Consider the following 19,551-nt stretch of genomic DNA (forward strand, 5'->3'; position numbering starts at 1 on the left):
CCCCTTTTGTCGCACCTGTGACACTGGTTACCCAGACCAGGGACGCATCTGCGAGCTCCCTTCCGCACGTGCAAGTCCGCACCTGCGGTCTCCCCACCGCAGGGGTAAAAACACCAGAAACCAGAAAACTTCAGCAATTTGCATAAGTCCAAATTCAATCCGTTAAGCATCCGAAACACACCCGAGGCCCCGGGACCTCAACAAAACATACCAACAAGTCCTAAAACACCATACGAACTTAGTCGAGCCCTCAAATCACATCAAACAACGCTAAAAACACGAATCACCCTCCGATTCAAACCTAATGAACTTGAAACTTTAAATTTCTGTCACTGATGCCGAAACCTATCAAACCACGTCTGATTGACCTCAAATTTTGCAAACAAGTCATAATTGACATTACGGACCTACTCCAAGTTCCATAATCGAAATCCGACTCCGATATCAAAAAGTCCACTTCCGATCAAAATCTCCAAAAATTTGACTTTCGCCATTTCAACCCTAAATCAGCTACAGACCTCCAATTCACATTCCGGACATGCTCCTAAGTCCAAAATCACCCAATGGAGCTAACGAAACCGACGAAACTCCATTCCGGAATCGTCTTCACATAGTCCTGACTACGCTCAAAATCCTAAGACTTAAACTTCCGTTTAGGGACTAAGTACCCAAATTCACTCCGAAACCACAACAACAACCTCCCGGAAAGTCACATAAGCAGAAAAAGATACGGGGAAAGCCGTAATAGGGGATCGGGGCTATAACTCTCAAAACTACCGGCCGGGTCGTTACATCCTCCCCCTCTGAAAACAATCATTCGTCCTTGAACTAGTATAGAGACATACTTGAAGTGGTGAAAAGATGAGGATAACGATTGCGCATATCATGCTCGGTTTCCCAAGTCACCTCCTCGACCAGCTGACTCCTCCACTGAACCTTCATGGACGCAATGTTCTTTGACCTCACCTATGGAACCTGCCTGTCCAAAATAGCCACTGGCTCCTCAACATAAGATAAATCCTTGTCCAACCGGACTGAGCTGAAATCCAACACATGAGACAGATCACCGTGATACTTCCGGAGCATCGAAACATGGAATACTGGATGAAATCCTGCTAGGTTGGGAGGCAAGGCAAGCTCATAAGCAACCTCCCAACACGTTGCAACACCTCAAATGGGCCGATAAACCTTAGGCTCAACTTGCCCTTCTTTCCGAACCTCATAACACCCTTCATAGGTGACACCCGGAGCAAGACCCGTTCCCCAACCATGAATGCAACACCGCGAACCTTCTAATCCGTATAACTCTTCTATCTAGACTGGGCTGTGTGAAGTTGATCCTGAATCACCTTAACCTTTTCCAAAGCATCCTGAACCAATTCTGTACCCAATAATCTAGCCTCGCCCAACTCGAACCAACCCACTAGAGACCGACACCACCTTCCATACAGAGCCTCATACGGTGCCATCTGGTCGCTCGACTGATAACTGTTGTTGTAGGCAAACTCCGCAAGTGGCAAGAACTGATCCCAAGAACCTCCAAAATCTATCACACACGCACAGAGCATATCCTCTAATATCTGTATAGTGCGCTCAGACTGTCCGTCCGTCTGAGAGTGAAATGTTGTGCTCAGCTCCAGTCGAGTACCCAACTCATGCTGTATGGCCCTCCAGAACCGTGATGTAAACTGATGGTCAGAGATGATAGATACCGATACGCCATGAAGCCTGACAATTTTGCGGATATAGATTTGAGCCAGCCGCTCAGAAGAATAGGTAATCATCACAGGAAAGAAATGAGCTGACTTGGTCAGCCTATCCACAATCACCCAAACTGCATCAAACTTCCACTAGGTCTGTGGAAGTCCAACCACGAAATCCATAGTGATCAGCTCCCATTTCCACTCCGGAATCTCTAACTTCTGAAGCAATCCGACTGGCCGCTGATGCTTATACTTTACCTATTGGCAATTTAGACACCAAGCTACATACTCCACTATGTCATTCTTCATCTTCCTCCACCAGTAATGCTGCCTCAAGTCCTGGTACATCTTCACAGCACCTAGATGAATGGAGTACCGCGAGCTGTGAGCCTCCTGGAGAATAAACTCACGCAAACCATCTACATTGGGCACACACAGCCTGCCCTGCATCCTCAATGCACCATCATCCCCAATAGTGACCTCCTTAGCATCACCGTGTTGGACCGTGTCCTTAAGGACAAGCAAATGGGGGTCATCATACTGACGCTCCCTGATACGATCATAAAGAGAAGACCGAGAGACCACACAAGCCAATACTCGACTCGGCTCAGAAATATCCAATCTCACAAATAGGCTAGCTAAGGCCTGAACATCTAACGCCAATGGCCTCTCTGTTGCTGGTAGATATGCTAAACTCTCCAAACTCTCCGCCTTGCGACTCAAAGCATCGGCCACCACATTGGCCTTCCCCGGATGGTACAAAATGGTGATATCATAGTCCTTAAGTAGCTCCAACCACCTCCGTTGACGCAAGTTAAGATCCTTTTGCTTGAACAGATACTGCAAACTCCGATGATCGGTGTAAATCTCACAAGGGACACCGTACAAATAGTGCCGCCAAATCTTCAAGGCATGAACAATAGGTGCTAACTCAAGGTCATGGACAGGATAGTTCTTCTCATGCACCTTCAGTTGTCTGGACGCGTAGGCAATCACCCTACCATCCTGCATCAACACCGCTCCGAGACCAATCCGCGACGCATCACAATATACAGTATAAGACCCCGAACCTGTAGGCAATACCAATAATGGGGCTGTAGTCAAAGCTATCTTGAGCTTCTGAAAGCTCTCCTCACACTCCTCTGTCCACCTGAACGGAGCACCCTTATAGGTCAGCCTGGTCATAGGTTCTGCAATAGATGAGAATCCCTCTACAAAATGACGGTAATATCCCGCCAAACCAAGAAAACTCAGGATCTCCGTAGCTGATGACAGTCTAGGCCAACTCTGCACTGCTTCCGCCTTCTTCGTATCCACCTTGATCCCATCACTCGATACTACATGACCAAACAATGCCACCGAGTCTAGCCAAAACTCACACTTTTAAAATTTTGCATATAACTTCTTTTCTCTCAAGGTCTGAAGCACAATCCTCAGGTGCTGCTCCTGATCCTCCCGAGTCCGGGAGTACACCAGAATGTCGTCAATAAACATAATGACAAAAGAGTCAAGATAAGGCCGGAACACACTGTGCATCAAGTGCATAAAAGCTGCTGGGGCATTGGTCAGCCCAAATGACATCACAAGAAACTCGTAGTGACCATACCGAGTCTTGAAAGCAGTCTTCGAGATATCTGGCTCCCAAATCTTCAACTGATGATAGACGGAACGTAAATTAATCTTGGAAAACACCCTGGCACCCTGCGGCTAATCAAATAAATCATCAATACGAGGCAATGGATACCTGTTCTTCACTGTAACTTTGTTCAGCTGGCGATAATCAATGCACATACGCATAGAACCATTCTCCTTCTTCTTTACAAACAAGACAGAAGCACCACAACGTGACACACTGGGATGAATGAAGCCCTTATCAAGTAACTCCTGTAACTGCTCCTTCAACTCCTTCAACTCAGGAGGATCCATACGATATGGAGGAACAGAGATGGGCTGAGTTCCCGGCAACAAATCAATGCCAAAATCAATATCTCTGTCGGGTGGCATGCCCTGAAGATCAACTGAAAACACATCTGGAAAGTCCCTCACTACTAGGACTGACTCAACTATAGGGGCATCAATACTGACATCTCTCACATAAGCTAGATACGTGTCACACCCCTTCTCAACCATTCGTTGAGCTTTAAGAAATGAAATAACTCTGCTGGGAGTATACTCTAAGGTACCTCTCCACTCTAATCGCGGTAGACCTAGCATTGCCAGCATCACGGTCTTAGCATGATAATCAAGAATAGCATAATGGGGCGACAACCAGTCCATGCCCAAGGTAACATCAAAGTCTACCATACTGAGCAATAATAAATCAGCTATGGTCTCAAAACCACTAAGAGCAATAAAATACGACCGATACACGTGGTCCACAAAAAGAGAATCTCCCACATGAGTAGACACATAAACAGGGGAACTCAAGAAATCCCGAGATATGCTCAAATACTGGGCAAAATAAGAGGACACATAGGAATATGTAGAGCCTGGATCAAATAAGACCGACGTATCTCTATGAAAGACCGGAACAATACCTGTAATGACAGATTCAGAAGCAACTACCTCTGTACGAGCAGGAAGAGCATAATATCTGGCCTGGCCTCCCCCTCTAGAGTGACCTCTACCTCCCCGAACTCCACCTCGAGCTGGCTGAGCAGGTGGGGCGGTAGCTGGTGCTGGAATCATAGCCTGAAGACTCTGTGGAGCACGCGGTGGCTGAGAAGTCTGTGGAGGTGCACCCCTCATAAGTCTGGGGCAATCCCTCACCATATGGTGAGTGTTGCCATACTCAAAATAAGCTCTCGAAGAGCGTGGCTGTTGTGACTGGCTCGGGCCAGGTCTGCTGGACTGACCGCTAAAGCACCCCATGCAGGAGGCACACTAGACACTGGCGGTGCATAATAAGGCTCATGGGGCCTAGAAGGGCCTGGAATACCACTGGCCGCTGGAAGAGCTGAATGAACGGGGCTACTCACATAACCCCTACCATGGCGAACTGCAACTGGGGCACGAGTACCACTGTAAGTGCTAGACTCTCGAGACCTCTTGGTCTCCCTCTCCCCTCTATCCCGAGTGAGCATGCCCTCCAATCTCCTAGCAATACTCACAACCTAATGGTAAGGAATATCCATCTCCAACTCCCTGACCATACTAATCCAGATACTGGGGTGGATTCCCTCAATAAATCGATGAAACCTCTCTCGAACATTGGCAACCAAGGCTGGTGCATGTCGGACCAAATCACTGAAACAAACTGCATGCTCTGACACAATCATAGCACCATGGCACAACTTCTCAAACTCTGCGCGCCATGTGTCCCTGAGGCTCTGAGGGACATACTCTCTCAAAAACATGTCCGAGAACTGAGTCAATATAAGTGAAGTTGCCTCCGCCGGACTACTCAACTCATAAGCATGCCACCACTGATAGGCTTCTCCTCTAAGATGGAATGCAGTAAAGGAAACCCCACTCGACTCCGCTACACCCAAAGTACTGAAAATACGGTGACATTCCTCCAGAAAACTCTGGGCATCCTCTGAAGCCAATCCACTGAAAGTAGGAGGGTGGTACTTCTTGTACCTCTCAAGTCTGAGTTGCTCCGCCTTAGAAACTGCTGCCCTAACCTCGGGTTGAGCTGGAGCTACTGGCTGCATTGGCAAAATCTCAGGAATATGGTCGATCTGAACCTGCTGCTCTGGATTAACGGCGACGGGAGTTTGTGCTCCTCCCACGGCCTGAGATGTGGCAGGTGCAAGTGGAATCAATCTAGCCTAAGATAAGGTGCTGAACATGCTCATGAACTGGACCAGAGCCTCCTGGAGGGCTGGTGCAGCAACAGGTACCTCAGGTGCGTGCCCTCCAGTTGGAGCTACTGGGGGCTCCTCTGTCACAGCTCGCGCGTGTGCTCTACCTGCACCGTGTGGACGTCCTCAGCCTCTACCCCGGCCCTGGACTCTCGCAACTCTAGCAGGGGGCGAGGGTGCCTGGTCATCAGATCCGCATGTACGTGTCCTCACCATCTGTGAGAGAATAGGATACAAAAGTTTAGCATTTTGAAGTCAACAATTTTCGCACGACAAGGAATCAAGGAGCGTAAGTTTTCCTAACAGTTCCATAGCCTCCCGAAGATAAGTACAGACGTCTCCGTACCGATCCGCGAGACTCTAATAAATCGGCTTGTGATTCACGACACCTATGAACCTAGAGCTTTGATACCAACTTGTCACGACCCAAACTCTCCCCATATAACGTCGTGACGGCACCTAGTCTCTACGACTAGGTAAGTCTAACAAATTGCGGAAGATAACAAAACGAAATTAAAACTTGGCAACTAACAACAATGAATAACTGAATAACTAGTAACAATGCCGTCCGACATGTACAATAACCAATACTCTATAAATACACAGTCTTCCCAAAATCCAAAACACCTAAGTCACAAGCTACAGAAGGAAAATAGCATCTCTATACACTAGAGTCTAATAAAAGGAATAAAGGAAGTGTTTGACATATGGGAGGATAGAGGGGGACTCCAAGGTCTGCGGACGCGACAATATACCTTGAAGTCTCCGTACAACAACAAGCACTCTCAGCTAGTAGCGGGGTTAATAAGAAGCACTTGGATCTGCACCCAAAACATGTGCAGAAGAGTAGCATGGGTACACCACAATGGTACCTAGTAAGTGCCAAGCCTAACCTCGGTCGAGTAGTGACGAGGTCAGGTCAGGCCCACTGGTAAATAATAAATAAGGTAGGAGAATATACAGTATAATGAGTGACGAATTTAACAAAAGGAAACACAGCAAGGCAACAGTACAACAAACAGGGGTAAACAACAGGGGATCTCCCCGGGTACCGTCTCGTAGTCCTAAAATAAATATACAGGGAGAAATCCCGAGGTACCGCCTCGTAGTCTCAAAAGTAAATATGCAGGGAGAACTCCAGAGGTACCGCCTTGTTGTCTCAAAAGTAAATCTGCAGTGAGAACTCTCGAGGAACCGCCTCGTAGCCTCAAGTAAATGTGCAGGGAGAACTCCCGAGGAACAGCCTCGTAGTCTCAAAAGTAAATGTGCAGGGAGAACTCCAGAGGAACCGCCTCGTAGTCTCAAAAGTAAATGTGCAGGGAGAACTCCTGAGGAACCGCCTCGAAGTCTCAAAAGTAAACATACAGCTTAAACCGATAAATACAATAGTTAACAACAAGATTTCTATAGTTATACTGATAAAGAACAAGGTAAAGCAGGAAATCATCTAGGCATGCTTCACAAAGTTCAAATAAGCAGTTAAAGCACGTATACATGCGATATTAGACTAAACAGGATAACTACACATATTGGAATAGCTCAATTAAGAATGAAAATAGACTAATACTCATTTAAACGGTATAACTCAAATTAAAAGAAAAACAAGTTGCTACTCAGTAAAATAAATCGGGTTTTACAACAAATAGCCTGTGTACGTACTCGTCACCTCATGTACACGGCGCTCACATATCACAGCAGTACCAAATCCTAAGGGGATTTTTCCCACACAAGGTTAGGCAAGCCACTTACCTCGAACCAAGCTCAATCAATCGGTAACAATGCCTTTTTCACGAATATCTGATTCCGAATGGCCCAAATCTAGCCAAAATCAATTACATACCATAAATACAACTATAAGAAACTTATCTAATTAATGAAATAAAAGCTAAAGCAAGAAATTAGAAAATCGACCCAAAAAGCCTCCCTGGGCCCATATCTTGAAATCGGGTAAAAGTCACAAAATATGAATACCCATTCACACACGATCTCATTCGTACCAAAATTATCCAAATCCGATATCAAAATCCTAATCAAAACTCAAAAACTTAGTTGAAGAACGTTTCCCATTTTTCTAGAATTTCTCAACCAAATTCCTTAATTAAATGATGAAATCAACTATAGATTATTCGAATATAACCATCAACGAGTTAAGAATCATTACCCCAAAGTTCTCTCTGAAAAGTCCTTAAATTATTGCCTCAATCCGAGCTCTCAAACACCCAAAATGAAAATGAGATCAAACCCTTAAAATTGACCTTTTCTCCCAGCGATTCCGCATTTGCAGACTACCGGTCGCACCTGCGACGCCGCACCTGCGACGCCGCACCTGCGGAATTTCCATCGCAGGTGCGAAAATGCCTTAAAAGGCCTGGGACCGCTTCTGCGATGAGGTGGCCGCACCTGCGCGTGCGCACCTACGGACAATGGTCTGCTTCTGCGAAGTCCTCACCCACTCGGCTCCCGCTTTTGTGATCATTCCCCCGCAGGAGCGGCTCCGCTTCTGCGCCCCTTTTGTTGCACCTGCGACCACTGGTTATCCAGACCAGGGCTGCATCTGCGAACTCCCTTCTGCATGTGCGAGTCTGCACCTGTGGTCTCCCCACCGCAGGTGCGAAAATACCAGAAACCAGAAGACTTTAGCAATTTCCATAAGTCCAAATTCAATCCGTTAAGCATCTGAAACACACCCGAGGCCCCCGGGACTTTATCCAAACATACCAACAAGTCCTAAATCACCATACAAACTTAGTCGAGCACTCAAATCACATCAAACAACGCTAAAAACACGAATAACCCACCGATTCAAACTTAATGAACTTGAAACTTTAAATTTCTACAACCGATGCCGAAACCTATCAAACCACGTCCGATTGACCTCAAATTATTTACACAAATCATAATTGATATTACGGACCTACTACAACTTTCAGAATCAGAATCTGACCCCGATATCAAAAAGTCCACTTCCGATCAAAATCTCCAAAAATTCGACTTTCGCCATTTCAACCCTAAATTTGCTACAGACCTCCAATTCACATTCCGGACACGTTCTAAAGTCCAAAATCACCCAACGGATCTAATAGAATCGACGGAACTTCATTCCGGAGTCGTCTTTACACAGTCCCGACTACAGTCAAAATCCTAAGACTTAAGCTTCCATTTAGGGACTAAGTGCCCCAATTCACTCCGAAACCACAAAAACAACCTCCCGGCAAGTCACATAAGCAGAAAAAGATACGGGGAAAGCAGTAAATAGGGGATCGGGGCTATAACTCTCAAAATGACCGATCGGGGTGTTACATCGGGTGAGTTTCAGATGTTTAATGGGTTGAATTTTGGACTTGAAACTTTCCTGGAATTTTTCTGATGCACTGTCTGGTTTCTTTCTTCACGTTCGCGAGAGGGGTCTCGCATTCGCGAAGAAGAAATCTAGGCAAGCGAAATTTACTCTTCGCGTTCATGAAGGGTAATGGGCAGTGTTCATCGCGAACGCGTGAGAGCATTCGTTTTCACGTAGAAGGGCGAGGCCTGGTTGGGCACCAAGCGATAAGGCTTCGCGTTCGTGAAGGAGAGACCGCATTCGAGAAGGCCAAGCTTGGCAAAGCATCGCGTTCGCGAAGAAGAAATCTGGGGCAGCACAAAATGTGCTTCGCGAACGCGAGGGACCTGTCGCGTTCGCGAAGAAGAAATCCCTGGGTAGCAGAATCCATGAATTTATGGAAGAAAAATCAGATTTTTATAAAATCTTCCAAAAATATAAAATGAAGATTTGAAGGTCAATCCGATGTCGGAATTCAATAATTTTTGTATGGTTGAGCTCGTATCGGAATGAGTATTCGGATTTCGTGAATTTCGGATTTTAATTCGAAAAATTAGTAAATTAATATGGAATTAATTCCTACGATTCGTGTTGAGTATGTTGAATTGTTTGTAACTAGATTTGAAGCTTTTAGACATGCATTCGCGAGGCAAAGGTTTATTAGAATGTTGAAATTGGTTGCAAAGCGAGGTAAGTGTCGTGGTTAACCTTGACTTGAGGGAATAGAACCTTTGAATTATTTGTTATGTGAAATTCATGTGAACGACGTATAGGCGAGGTGACGAGTGTCTATACGTCATCAAATTAATTGTTTGCATAATTATTTGAAAATCATAAATTATTTTAAATTATGAATTAATTATTATATTAATTATTTCTCTTATATTCCTTGCTCAATATTATGCCTTGAATTTATGCTATAATTGCTACATGCTTATTTGATTTATGTGACTTAATTGCTACTTAACATTTAGCATACTAATTATTAAATAGCCTATTTCCTCCTTAATTTCCATAATTAATTGCTACTTGTTATCACTTATTTCTAAATAAATCATAATTATTATATGCTTGCTGTCTTATAATTTCATATTAATTGTTGCATTTATTGGAGTAATTTATTTTATAAGAATTGGTAAATTATATATATATTGTGGGATCGGGTTGTACGCCGCAACAGAATTGATTGAAATGAATATATTGGAGGAGCGGGTTGCATGCCGCAACAGAATTGATGAAGTGAATATATTGGAGGAGCGGGTTGAACGCCGCAACAGAATTGATTGAAAAGATATATTGAAGACCGGGTTGCACGCTGCAACGTGATTAAATAAAAATGAATATATTGTGGGATCGGTTCGCACGCCGCAACGGAATTGAATTTGAATATATTATGGGATCGAGTTGTACGCCGCACCGGAAACTGATTGAAATAATAATTGGTTATGACTGCCGAGTTGGCTTCAACTATTGAAATGAGATACCTGTTTTATTTCTATTATTGTTGTTATTATTATTATTGCGTACAAGTTAATATAAGTGACTTGCCTTAGCCTCATCACTACTTCGTCGAGGTTAGGCTCGACACTTACTGGGTACATGGGGTCGGTTGTATTCATACTACACTCTGTACTTCTTGTGTAGATACCGGAATTGGTCCCAGTGGCGTACAACAGATTTGCTCGAATTCAGCTATTCACAGGAGACTTGAGGTATAATTGCATGGCATTCGCAGTTCTGAAGTCCCCTTCCACTTTATCGTAGCTGTGTATTTCTTTCAGACAGCTTCATTTTTTTTATTCAGACCTTCATTTGTATTATTCTAGTAGCTCGTGCTTTTGTGACACCAGTTCTGTGATGGTATTTTAGACATCGCTATTATTATGGATTATTCACTTTATTTCAGACTTTATTTCCGCATTTATTTCTTTATTATTAATTAATTTTTAAAATTATTTAAAAATAGCTAATATTATTCTAACGTTGGCTTGCCTAGCAAGTGAAATGTTAGGAGTCATCATGGCCACGAAGGTGGGAATTTCGGGTCATGACACCCCTGTACTGCATCTTTACATTTGGGACTACGAGGCGGTACCTCGGGAGTGCCCCTACTGTGTACCTCTATTTATTGTGCTGATATTTTCCGAAACTTCTTATTGTTTAAATTCTCAGTCATTTCAAAATATTATTATATCTTTTGCCATACTTTTCTTTCAAACCAGTAGGGCCCTGACCTGACCTCGTCACTACTCTACCGAGGTTAGGCTTGGCACTTATTGGATACAGTTGTGGCGTACTCATACTACACTCTGCACATTTTTTGTGCAGATCCAGGTTCTTCCCACCATACCAGATACTAGTGAATTGGACCGCATGTGGAGACTTCAAGGTATATCTGCCAGTGTCCGCATATCACGGAGTCCCCCTCTATCCTTATTATATTATTTCCCTGATTCTCTTTAGACTTGCGGTATAGAGACACTTAGTATTTCAATTAGAAGCTTGTGACTTGTTTCCACCGAGTTTTGGGAGTTGTAATTATTGAATGGTAGTTTTATATTTATATATTATGTATTGAGATTGAAGTTCAGTTTATTATTCATTGATTCCGCAAATTTGTAGGCTTACCTAGTCTTAGAAACTAGGTGCCATTACGATGTCCTACAGAGGGAAAAATGGAGTCGTGACAATAGTAAATTTCAGTGGTTCTAAATATTATGAGTTTCTTCATAGTTCAAATACAGAAAGATTTAATAACCAAAATTTTATTTGATTTTAAATCCTACATATTATGAGAAGAAATAAATTACAACTTTATCTAATGTAAAAGCTATTTTTAAAGGGTAAACAAAGCGAACAACATTTCGCTATGGGTCTTCGTGCTTTTAATATAGTACTAGTTTCTATGAACATGCGTTGCACGATAATAATGTCACGTTGATGTTTGATCGCTAAAATGTTTCACTTTCCGATTGTAGGGCCTCTAAATACGTATGCATTTATGTTTTATCACTTAATATTCATGGATATCATTTAAACAAATTGTGTAGCATGAATGTATTATTTGTTCGTAGAAGTGGTTACTAAAAAAAGTAAAAGAAGCTTTATCATACAAAATAGAAGAAAAACAAAACTAACTCGTTAGGGGCAAACTTGTCTATTTTTAGTCAATTAAAAGTTTTGTTACACCAAATATGAAGGAAGGGAGGTAAACGTAATATCGTTAACCATAAGGGATGTTAGTGTTATGAAGCCAAACCTGAAGGGAGGTTTCTGAAATTATCTCTATTTAATATTATTTATGATGCAAGTTGTGTATCAATTGGCAAGTACATTATAGATATGTATTAGAATAGGATTTATGAGATCTTTGGACAATTGCTTTAGGCTTTTATATTTTAAAATAATTTCTTGAGAAGAGTGAAATCCTAAATCTAGGTGATTTTATTATACAAGTATTTTAAGAAAGACATAATGTATGATAATATAATTTTGTAACAGAAAAGAGAACTGGATAACTGATACCCTCCTAAGTCACAATTTGCAGAACTGTGTGTCATGACCCCAAATTCACTAGCCGTGATGGCACCTAACCCAACCCGCTAGGTAAGCCAATTAACCACTAACCAATTCCAATAACAATTAATAAAGCGATTAAGTAAAAAAATATTTGAACCTTATTCATTTTCCAAGGGCTGGTAGTACAAATTATGAGCTTCTAAGAATAGAATTCACAAAGCTGAAATGAAATAAATACATCGTCTGTTTGAAAAGTATATAAACAGAGTTTTATAGATCTAAAGCTACCACGAACAAGGGGCAGCTACAACCGGGATGCAGGTACATCTTCAATCCAGCTCCCATCTAATACAGCAGCATCAATAACCAATCCCAAGTAATAAAAGATGTATGAGTACAACCGATCCCATGTACTCAGTAAGTAACAAACCTAACCTTAGGTTGAAAGTAGTGAGGAGCTAACACAAGGTCGGGTCCAATACCAATATCCCACAACAGTTCATAACAACATAATATAAGTAATAAAAGATGTATCTCAGAAGTAAAATGCTCAGCTCGTTCACAGTTCCAGAAAATAGTCATGCTTTTCAAGTATCTTAGTGAAAACCTAAATCTTTTACCGAAAATGCCAAAAATACGAGTAAGTTTGAAAACTGTAATTTTTTCAAATATCCTTTCCATAATAAATAAGATGTTTCATTTTCTTCCCAGATAGCAAGTGTGAAATACCTCTCTATGCCCACATATCAATGTGTGTAAAAAGTCATGAATGACGTGATACCATACATCATGAGAAAAAATGCATCTCTATACATGTATGTCATGTGTGCATGCCAAATGCCATGTATCTCAAAGATGAATCATGTACTCACACTCTTAGAGTACTTAATATTATTGTCTCACACTTTTCACTCATCATGCTCAACCACTCGGTACTGTATATGGCCCATACGGTCCAGGGAAGATCCATCCTGGAATATATACATCATTGACCATCAGTCACTCAGTACGGAGGAAGGCCAATCCGGCCCCACGGAGAAGATTCATCTCCAGGTATATAAATTCTTCTGACAAGATCCATGTCCAAGGAATATCCATCCCTCAATATAATCAACCACGCTCACTGGGAGTGTACAGACTCCGGAGGGGCTCCTACAGTCCAAGCGCTATAATCTGCACGGACAACTCACGTGCTATAATATCAATATCTGGATCCGCACGGACAACTCATGTGCTGCACGGACAACTCACATGCTATAGTATCAATACCTCACAGACATGCCCTCGGCCTCACTCAGTCATCAACCTCTCTAGTCTCACGGCACTCAGTCACAATGTCATGAAACTAGCCCGACAACACTGATATGATATATCGATAAATAACAACTGAGACTGAGATATGATATGAATGCATGAATATGAATGAGTATGAACTATCAATGAAATTAGTGAAATGACAGCAAGAAAGGATAACTATGGGTCCTAACAGTATCGGCATAAAGCCTAAACATGATATCTAGCATGATTGATAACTCATTTACTTTATCACATGGTGAAAATACGAATATTAACAAAATAGGACTACTATACAGTGCCATAAAAACAACAGAGTCCCAATTCACTTGGTGCGTCCCCACACGCCTGTCACCTAGCATGTGCGTCACCTCAATACCAATCATATAACACGTATTTCAGGGTTTCATACACTCAACACTAAGTTTAGAAGAGTTACTTACCTCGAACAAGCCAATACCAATGCTGAGCAAGCCAAATGATGCTCCAAATATGCCATCTCGCGCGTTTCGACTTCCGAACGACTCGAAACTAACCAAAAACAATTCAAGTACATCAAACAATGATAAAGGAATCAATCCCGATAGAAAAAGATCAAATCTTGAATCAAAAACCCAAAACCGGCCAAAAGCCCAACCCGTGCCCGCACCTCGGAACCCGACAAAATTTATAAAATCCAACAACCCATTAAATTACGAGTTCAACCATACTAGTTTCACTCATATCCGACTCCAATTCGATGTTCAAAACTCAGAAATTCATATTATGAAACTTTAGGCCAAAACCCCCAATTTCCTCTTTAAACTTCACAATCCAATTACTAAAAATGAAGGTAGATTCGTGATATAAAATCAACTATGAGTAGGGAACACTTATCCCAGTCCACAAGATGAAAATTGCTTCAAGAATCGCCTCAATCCGAGCTCTATATCTCCAAAAATATAAAAATGGCTAAAACCTTCGAAATAGAGTTCTTATAATCTGCCCAGACGTCCCTCTTTCACGAACATGGAAAAACCATCGCGTTCGCGATGAACAAAATATCCTGCCACCAAAACACTCTACGCGTTCGCGATGCACCCCACGTGAACGCGATGAACATTGCTTCCAAAGCTTCGCGAATGCGACTAACCTTACACGATCGCATAGAAGAACGCTCAAATTCCCAGTTGCCAACCTCAACACTACGCGAATGTGATCCTCCATATGCGAACGCGAAGAGGACTTGCCCCAACTCTATGCGAACGCGGGACATACTTTGCGATCGCGAAGAACAATTTGCTGCTGCCATCAAAATACACTACGCGTTCGCGACACTTACAACGCAAATGCGATGAAGGACTGAGACACCAGAAACCAGCAGGACACAACAATGTAAACATGAAGGAAAATGATCCGAAATCAATCCAAAACATGCCCGAGCGCCTCGGGACCATGTTCAAACATACCAACAAGTCCCCTAACATAACACGGACCTACTCGAGGCCTCAAAACTCACATAACAATATCGAAACGATGAATCACACCTCAATTCAAAATCAATAAACTTTGAAACTTCAAGCTTCCACAACCGATGCCGAAACCTATCAAATCACATCCGATTAACCTCAAATTTTGCACACAATCACATTTGACATTGCGAACTTGTTCCAACTTCCGGAATCGTAATCCGACCCCGATATCAAAAAGTCCACCCCGGTCAAACTTTCCAAAATTTCAACTTCTGCCATTTCAAGCCAAATTCAACTACGGACCTCCAAATCACAATCCGGACGCGCTCCTAAGTCCAAAATCACCCAACGGACCTACCGGAACCATCAAAACTCCGTTCCGAGTTCAAATTCACAAAAAGTCAAACTTGGTCAACTCTCCCAATTTAAAGCTTCAACAATGAAATCCATTCTTCCAATTCGATTCCGAATAACCTGAAAATCAAAACTGACGATTCACATAAGTCATAATACATCATACGGAGCTATTCATGCCCATATACTATCCAGCGAAGTGTAAATGCTCAAAACGACCGGTCGAGTCGATATATACTCCACCACTTAAACATACGTTCATCCTCGAACATGCCAAAAGTTGTTCCAAAAGCCATGAAATCGTCATGTAACCTTACCATGCACATACCCGGGGGTGATCCCACGTCACCCTATCCCATATAGGTCCAATAACACAACATAACTGAAATTTATCAATTCAACCTAGCCCATAAGCCTTAAAATCCAATTTTCCAACATCCGAGATTTCTTATAAGATCTAAATCTCGCAACCTACATGCTGTATAAGTCTAAACAAGCTATAACAAACCGCAACCATAACCCAAGTTACCATCAAAGGATATACAACTTGACTTAAATACTCATAACAAAATCTCCGATCACAATAACTGCTCAGAACAACCCAATCCCGGTAATAAATCTCATACCTAACAAAACCTTATTCTAAAACCTTCGTACACTACCGATAATGAAAGAACACGCAGAAACTCATAACCATTCATCAAATCAATAAGCCGTGGAGCTCCCTCTCCTTTAACAAGAACTATAGCCAATTTCTAAGCTGAATTTTGATATTATCCTTCCAACCATACTCTAATCTATTATGATAGTATCTATTCTAGGTCCAATGACCTCATCTCATCCAAACGACCACTCTAGTGACATGACATACCCATACAATCTAAAGTCGCAATCCGTGCACCAATAAGCAACATTCCAAATGTACTCAATCATGGAAAAAATTACTCAAGCGAGAGAACTGTCCCGCATGCTCAACAAGTACCACCACAACGCAATTCTAAGAACCTATCACACACCCTAGAACCAAAACACACGAATCTAACACAAGGGATCATATCTCAACATAATTCCGCTGCAATGCGTGACCCCATCCAAAAACTGATCCATATGAAATACCTCAGCCACTATGCTCAAAATCAATAACCACGCGCAATCCGACATCAAGTACTCAAAGTGCATTACCATAACCATGGAGAAGAAGATGACACAATGCCACACAAAACCCGAAAGAACATAACCCATACGCCATCAATCATACAATACCTAATTACTCATCTCGCTCAAATTCCGCTATAAAGCCCAAAAAGAACCGCACCAGGTGTGCTTATAGCCAATGAATCACAACTCCTCGTAGCATAGAAGAGTAACTCATAGATCTTTTCAGAACATGAATAAGCTCAACAATAACCGAATGGCATATCCCTCAATAATAGCAGTATGGAGCCGACCAATCCGGCTCGGTGTAGAATACACATCCTAATTGGGCCTACCAATGGACCCCCAAATCAACTCCAGACACCCACAAATAGATAAATAACCCTCCGAAAGCCCACAATGACTGAATCATAACACATACTATCATTTGGCTAACTTCGATCATCACTTCACAGTCCACAACCATGAAATAATATGTTCTTGAGAAGTCCAGTCTCCAAATCTATAGAACACACGAATCACCATATCTGATCCCAAATCCACCGCCAGAATGTCTAACACATCTCTCATACACGATTATCCCATAAGGAATACTTTTAAAATTCTTCCGTGCCACATAGCAAAATTTGAATATCAGTAGCCGATCAACCAGGAGAGTGCCACAGTACCAGTGAAGTATCCATAAATCAAAACACATTGCCCCTTCTGAAATGTATACTCTCATCAAGCCATACCGATTAGTTATATCATTTACCTAGTCATTTTAAACCGTCCATGCTGCCTACGAATTTTGTTTTGACCTTCCCTTCAAAATAGAATTGCGATTTCGCTCACGCAAATCTCAATCCCTCACATCACACTGCATATACCATGCCATCATATGAAAAATATGAGAACTTCATAGTCTACTCCGAGTCACAAGCTACTACATACTCAATTAGCCAAGGACCTTCCATTTGATTTCATCTAGGAGAAATTCACCATACACCACATGCTCCTCACACGAGTAGGAAATATACCCCTCGAACCTTGGTAAAAACCATTGAGAACTTTTCAAAACCTATTTGCACATAACCAAGCTATCTGAACTGAATCTCTCTAACTCAACCCAGCCACGTAGGTTGCCAAAACCCAAGAGCACTGCCACAAAACACCTGTGGAGACTAGCCACGTCATAAGATCCAAAGGACCGATCATACACATTACTGTGCTGATTCCACCTACTACTAAGCTGTCCTATTTCTCCAAGTCCTTTCCAAATTGCCTTCAAATTGATACTTCTCCTTGCTAGGACACCACGATCCTTGACCAAAATTCACCACACAAGAGACCCTAGTATAAAACCGCAATGTCCTAAGGCCCATAAGCCGCTGACTTCCCTCTTAAACACCCCAAAGTACCACAACCGAGATACATACTCTAAAGAGACCTTATGTGAACCTAAAACTGTTTTCTTCACCTTCTTGATACTGAAATGCATAATCCCCAATGATATAAAAATGCCACAAGTCTCGACACCGTCCAATGCAACTCTCAGTTTTTAGCCATATACCAATCTTGAAAATTCCACACATTTAAATCTTGAATCCATTAGAACCATTCTCGAGAGTCATCAACTCTTTTCAAATCTCAATTAAACAAACCAAACGACCGAACGACCTGTACCCCGTTAGCACACCAACACCCAAGGGAGTAACCCACACTCCTAACCAACTGAGCAAATTCCTACTCCACGCACACTACATCCTTCACAACTAACCACTCAATCATTCCATGATTCCCATATACCCATAGAGTGTAGTACAACCCGTATCCAGAAATTCCCTTACTCGAGTCATCCTCGATATCGACCTCTGCAAGTCATAACTGATTCACCAGTATACCCCGAACCGAAACCAATACAGCACATAACTGTGCAATCAGCTCGTCAATAGCAGACTCCACCACTTGGCTCAAAGCCATGGAATAAAACATCTGATTACCTACCATAACCATATCCCATTACTACCATAATATCATAGTGAGATTCCACTAAATCCTTCATCCGCTCATGCAACACAAACCATCTAGTACCTCAAATCATCTGCAAATCTCGCATTCATCCTCGTGATGGTTAAGCCAACTTCCACAAGCGATCCAAACTCAAATTGCAACATATAACATTCACTGGTAAAAGAGAACTCTCTACAAAACACCATAGGGATCACACAACCTCAGGACACCTCGCAGGAGATAACCCACCTACTTTGCCTCAAACTAACATCTCTCTATACCCTTCCACAGTCACGTCTACTACGCAATCACTTAATCTTCTCAATTTCGAATTCATCAACACGACATGAGAATCTACTTCACCCCACAACTAAACAACATGAGAGATCCCTCAATACACCCATAACTCGAGACCATATACCAAATCAAGACAGAAATCAGACACCTCATAGTCCTTGCTACATCTCAAGTAAACTCTTCTCATCACATTCGAACAATCTGAACACATCTCGCAGTCTCATCATACTCCCCACATAGCCATTCTACTGCTCGACGAGCTAGTAATTCCACTCATAGGAACACTACCGAACGTATAAATCCAAAAGCACGTGCTCACACAATCAAAATCTCCGTGCTCAAGCTATAGTCAAAACCTGGCCTCCAGACCCCCTGACGGTCCCATCATCAGCACACAGAAATCACATCTCGCACCAAGTTCATAAAATCACAAGCTGGTGAATGCACAGCTGATACCGAGCGCTCACATGCGTATACGAATGCGTGAAAGGAATTCAAAGAGTTATGCTTCAGGATGAATCAATGTCGCACGATAAGGAAAGGAAGATGGGAAGTATATCCTAAATGTCTGGTAGCCTCTCGAAGATAGGTATGGACGTCATCATGCTGATCCGCAAGACTCTACTAGACACTTGCTCATGACTTGTAGAACCTATGAACCT

The sequence above is a fragment of the Nicotiana tabacum genome, chromosome 19 (assembly GCF_000715075.1).
Source record: "Nicotiana tabacum cultivar K326 chromosome 19, ASM71507v2, whole genome shotgun sequence".
NCBI classification, from domain to species: Eukaryota; Viridiplantae; Streptophyta; class Magnoliopsida; order Solanales; family Solanaceae; genus Nicotiana; species Nicotiana tabacum.